This window comes from Mustela erminea, chromosome 7 (genome assembly GCF_009829155.1).
Source record: "Mustela erminea isolate mMusErm1 chromosome 7, mMusErm1.Pri, whole genome shotgun sequence".
Lineage (NCBI taxonomy): Eukaryota > Metazoa > Chordata > Mammalia > Carnivora > Mustelidae > Mustela > Mustela erminea.
Genome location: NC_045620.1, coordinates 51,500,802 through 51,507,009, shown reverse-complemented (window position 1 = coordinate 51,507,009; position 6,208 = coordinate 51,500,802).

Here is a 6,208-nt window from a genome sequence, read left to right as displayed (position 1 = left end):
AAGCTATTTTATGCAAATTAATATGTCTTTTAAGACTATGTAATTTCTCTTTTTATTTATTTATTCATTCAGAGGGACAGAGGGAGAGAGAGAGGCAGAGGGAGATAGAAAGCGAGAGAGAGAGGGAGGGGCAGAAGGAGAGAGAGCGAGAACCTTAAGCAGGTTCCATACCCAGTGCAGAGTGTGATGTGGGGCTTGAACTCTCAACCCTGAGATCCTGACCTGAACGAAAACCAAGAGTCGCACACTTAACCGACTGAGGCAGCCAGGTTCCCCTGTAATTCCTCCTTTTAAAGAGCATTCCCTCAGGGGCTCCTGGCTGGCTCAGTCATGTAAGTTGTTGGTTTTAAGTTGGAGCCCCATGTTGGGTGTAGAGATTAAATTAAAATAAAACTTAAAAAAATAAAAAATAGAGCATTCCCTCATACAAGTTTGTGAACTTTATCATAGCAGGGTAATTGCATTCAGGTGGCTCTGCTTTGCAAGAATTCCAGTGCATGACCAGTTTTAAAATTCTTCCTTAAAGGAGATTATTATGCCAATATGATTTACAAGTACTTATCAGAAAGTATGAAATTTTTGCATAAATACTGGAATCCTTAAAATTAGGTAGTCATTTCAAACAATACTACTTTCAAATGGTCCCTTTTATTTAGAAACTCTACACCTCTTTGGTTTGATGAAAAGTCATATAGCTTTTCTTCAGCTTATCTAAAAAAAAAAAACTCTGCCTAAATTATAGTTTTTTTAAAGATGTATTTATTTATTTCAGAGAGACAGTGACTGTGTGGGGGAAAGAGGCAGAGGGAGAATCCCAAGGAGACTCCCTGCTGAGTGGGAGCCCTAGAGGGAAGCTCAGTCCCACAATCCCGAGATCATGACCTGAGCCAAAATCAAGAATCGGACACTTAACTGACTGAGCAACCCAGGCATCCTGATTTTTTAAATAACAAATACACTGCCCACTTGCAGAGACCTGGGGGAGTGGGTGTCGCCTACTAGCCTTCCTTGTCATTTGCTGACATTTTACAAATGCTGCTGTGCTATTGCTCTTGGTATCCCTATATGCCCTCTTGCTGGAGCTGCCATTCCTCAGTCTCGGGTTTTTTTGTTTTGTTTTTGTTTTTGTTAGATGGGAGAGAGGGGCAGAAGGAGAGAAAGAAACCCAATCCCAAACAAACTCCATGCCCAGTGCAGAGCCCAACCTTGGGGTGGAACTCATGACCCTGAGATCATGACCCTGAGATCATGACCTGAACTGAAATCAATAGCTGGGGCACCTAACTGACTGAACCACCCAGGTGCCTCTCAGCATTTAATTTTTTTATTATCCATTCCATTGCTTCTCAGCCCATTATTAGCAATCGAAGATACTGTACTTGCCCTTAGTCTTTCAAGGTAGCTGCTTAGATGGGGACTCCTTTCACAATAACTAATGTCTTTTTTTTTTTTTTTTAAGATTTTATTTATTTATTTGACAGAGATCACAAGTAGGCAGAGAGAAAGGGGGAAGCAGGCTCCCGCTGAGCAGAGAGCCTAATGTGGGGCTTGATCCCAGGAGCTAAAGGCAGTGGCTTAATCCACTGAGATACCCAGGCACCCCAGCTAATGTCTTCGAGTCAACAGTTAATCTGTGTCTGGAGAATGTGGTTTGTATGTGAGTTTCAACTACTGAAATTGTATTTGTAAATAAAATACTAGTAGATTGAAATTCCATTGTTTTCTCTGTAGGATCAACTATAGAATGTTCTTGTACCTGTGTTTTTGTTCTTGCTGCACCAATAAGAGATTTCACAATGGAAGGCAGCCCTTCTGTGCTGAAAAGTGTATGGCTACGCAACTTTCCAGAGGGATCTAGAAGTCTATCCAATAAATCAGTTCCAACCACATTTGGGTTCATAGAGTTTGGGTATTTCTGTATTGTAGCTGTTATAACAGTTTCCTATAGGTGGTCAAAGATGCTCTCTGAAGTCCAGATATTCATGGTGCTGGCAGCCTGCCTGATGTCTAGGCAGTGCTGGGGGAAAAAGAGACCAAAAAGTCACACTTGACCCCACCTCATCCCCAGCCGCCCCACTGCTGTTGTTTGTTTTAAATAATCTCTTGCTGCATAGGGAGAAGGTAGGTCTCTACATCTTGTGTTGTTTCTGGTGGTGTGTGTAGTACAAGCCCAGATGCTAGGTTTCTGGGATATGTGTTTCTAAATCACATGGGCAGGTGAGGATGATGGTCTACCAAATTTTCAATATATGTAATGTTTAATGATAGTAATTCATCTGACTATTTGGGAAGGCAGAAAGGAAGAATACTAGATTTTGCCCATTCCCAACAGCAATTGATCTGGCTCTTCCCTGCTGAGCTTGTGGGGTAGCAACCAGTATCACCACTTGGCAGAGGGGAATAGAAACGGGGTAAGCCAGGAATTCTATGCAGTTTCCCCCCGAGATTCACACTGACTGAAAAGACACATGAAGCTGGTCAGTGAAGTGGAGGACACCCTCTGTTGTCTGACGAACTCTGAATGTCCCAGGCTGGAGAGTGGCCTTTCTCTGCCAGTCCCCTCCATGGCTGCTACAGTAAGCTGAAAGAGGCATTCAAACTTAAAAGTCCAGATAAATTCATAACCTGTCACATACTAAATATGCAGCTTCATTTTTACATAGGGGAGATACTTCTCTGGCCAAAATTATATCCAAGAAACCAAGTTATAGAAAAACTTTACTTGGGATGTGGATTTTTATGTTTTCATACCTACTTTCATCCGTAGGCTGCCCTTTACAGATTATCTTCATTACTGGAAAAAATTCCTCAATAGTTTTTGTAGCCAGATCAGATCTTTAATTAAATCTCTGCAGATAAACAATAAAGACAATTTCCCTAGTGAATGGGATGGATGATGTTGATATTTTAACTGTGGGTCTGTGTTGACCTCCCTTGTTCTACTAGCATGCAGCTAGGTGAGGCCTGCAGTCCACGTTGAGTCCCCTGTGAGGATGAGCAGCCATGAAAGACATTGCTGTGTTGCTGGCCCACCAGCATTCCAGAACTTACATTATATGATATATTTTTGTATTTAATTTACCAAATAAGTATATTCCTTATTTGAAATGAATGTATACTACTTGGAAATCTGAGATTTTGGATGTTGTATTGATTTATATTGACTGCCCATTTAAAATTGTGATAGAATTTTAAACATGTTTTTTCTTATGATGGTAATATGTATGCAGTTAGAAAAAAACAATGTAGGAAGTGAAAGTGCCCTTTTTTTTTTTTAAAGATTTTATTTATTTATTTGACAGACAGAGATCACAAGTAGGCAGAGAGGCAGGCAGAGAGAGAGGAGGAAGCAGGCTCCCTGCAGAGCAGAGAGCCCGATGTGGGGCTCGATCCCAGGACCCCAGGACCATGACCCGAGCTGAAGGCAGAGGTATCAACCCACTGAGCCACCCAGACGCCCCGAAAGTGCCCTCTTCCCACCACTTAGTGTGTTCACTGCTGACTGATCACACACAAAGTCCAATCCCATTTCTTTCTAAGTGGTTTTCCAGTTATTTTCTAGATTTTGTTCCTAATGTGAATGCAGTCTTCGCCCCATTATATTTCCTAACTAGCTTTGCCTGATACATGTAAAGAGCTGAAGGGGCTCCTGGGTGGCTCAGTTGTTAAGTGTCTGCCTTCGGCTTAGGTCATGATCCCAGGGTCCTGGGATCGAGCCCCACATCGGGCTCCCTGCTCAGCAGGAAGCCTGCTTCTCCCTCTCTCACTCCCCTGCTTGTGTCTCTGTCAAATAAATAAAATCTTTAGCAAAACAAAAAGAGCTGAAAATCATGGTGACTTGGCCACTTTCTAATATTTATTAACCTCATTGTTTGGTTTTGATTGTGTTGACCATATGAATACACAGAAAAGGTGGATGTCTGCAATCCAAGGGGACAGGTCCTCAAAAAAAAAAAAACAACAGGAACAACATACTGAGTTCCAGACTCTAGGACTGCAAGAAAATAAATTTCTGTTCCAGCCACCTTGTCTGTTATTTTGTTATGGCAGCCCTAGCAAACTAATATGTAGTGTTAAATACTTTTTCTTTAAAATCTCGTTCCCTGTTGATGGGACACTGTTTCCAGCCTTTTACTACTTTCCAGCCTTTTACTACTACAGACAAAGCTAATGTGAGTAACCTGGTACATATTTTTTACATATGCAGCTTTATCTGTAGGAAAATTAGAATCTTTATTGCTCTTGACAAAATATATAGGAATTATAATTTGCATCACCATCAGAAATGACAGTAACTATGCCCTTTCCCACTCCATCCTTGCTAATAGTGTGTTGTTTCCAGTTTTCGACTATTATAAAAAAATATGCCAGGAACATTTGCATACAAGTCTTTAATGGACATATATTTTCTTTTGGGTAAATGACTAGGAGTAGAAGTTATATATATGTTTAACCATTTTTAAGATTTTTAAAAATTTGAGAGAGAGCACAAGGAGGGGCAAGAAGAAGAGGGAGAAGCAGACTCCCCATAGGGATCCCAGGACCCTGGGATCATGACCTAAGCCAAAGGCAGACACTTAAAACAACTGGAGCCACCCAGGCATCCTTATACATGATTAACTTTTTAAGAAGCTGCTAAAGTGTCTTCCAAGGTGGTTGTGCATTTTGTATTCACACCAGCCATATTAGAGTTCTTGTTCTTCCACATCCTAGCTAACACTTGGTATTGGTTAGTCTTTTCAATTTCAGCCATTCTACTAGTGTGTCATATGTAACGCCTTCTGTTGAGGTTTTAATTTGCATTTCCCTAAAGGCTAATGATGTTGACTATCTTTACATGTGATTATTTGGAATCTATCTTTTTTGGTGATTTTCCCAAAAATGTGTCCTTTAAAAAAAAACCTGTGTTGTTTTCTTAAGAGTTGAGAGTTCTTTATATATTCTGGATACAAGTCCTTTATGAGGTGAATACGTTGTAATTATTACCTCCCAGTTTCTGCCTTGTCTTTTCTTTTTTTTTTTATTTTATTTTTTCAGTGTTCCAAGATTCATTGTTTATATACCACACCCAGTGCTCCACGCAATACGTGCCCTCCTTAATACCTACCAGCCTCACTCATCGCCCCCACCACCTCCCTTCCAAAACCCTCAGTTTGTTTCTCAGAGTCTATAGTCTCTCATGATTTGTTTCCCCCTCCAATTTCCCCCAATTCACTCTTCCTTTCCTTCTCCTAATGTCCTCCATGTGTCTTTTCATTTTCTTAACAATATATTTTGAAGAGCAAACATTTTAGTTTTGATAAAAATCTGTTGTATTCATTTGTTCTATTATGCTTTTGGTGTCTTGGCCCAGCTCAAGGTCACAAAAGATTTTTTCCTTCATCTAGAAGTGTTATAGTTTTAGATTTGCCCTTAGGTCTAGGATCCATTTTGAGTTAATTTTCATATATGGTACAAAGTATGGACCCAAAGTTACTTTGCGCAGGGGGAAAGTGGAAGCATGTGGCCTTCCTCTTCTAGTACCACTTGTTGAAAAGGCTATCCTTTCTCCATTGTAAACAACAACAAAACCAAAAAACTTAAATGCCTATGTGTGGGCTTATTTCTGGACTCGGTTCTGTTCTAATGATCTATTTATCTATCCTGACACCAATACCCATGCTATTTTTATGTAATGTACGTAACTTATAATAATTCCTCAAGTAGTGCTAATGGTCCAAATTTCTTCTTTTTCATGTTTGTCTTAGCTATGCAAAGTCTATTGCTTTTCATATGAAACTTAGGATCAGCTTGTCAATTTCTACCAAAATCAAACCTAGTATTGTAATTGAGACTGCACTGGATCTGCGTTATCAATCTGGGAAGAACTGACATCTTAACAGTATTGACGATATTCTAGCCCATAAACAAGGTTCATCCTCCCATTTATTTCTGTCTTCCATCTCTCTCAGCAATATTTTGTAGTTTACAGTGTACAGATCTATGAAATCTTCTGTTAGTGTTTCAAACTTACAGGAGCACTTGGGTGGCTCAGTCAGTTAAGCGTCTGCCTTCAGTTCAGGTCATGGTCCCGGGGTCCTGGGATTGAGCCCCATGTCAGGCTTCCTGCTCAGTGAGGAGCCTGCTTCTCCCTCTCCTTCTGCTGCTCCCCCTGCTTGTGCTCTCTCACTTTCTCATTGTCAAATAAAAAACAATCTTAAAAAAAAAG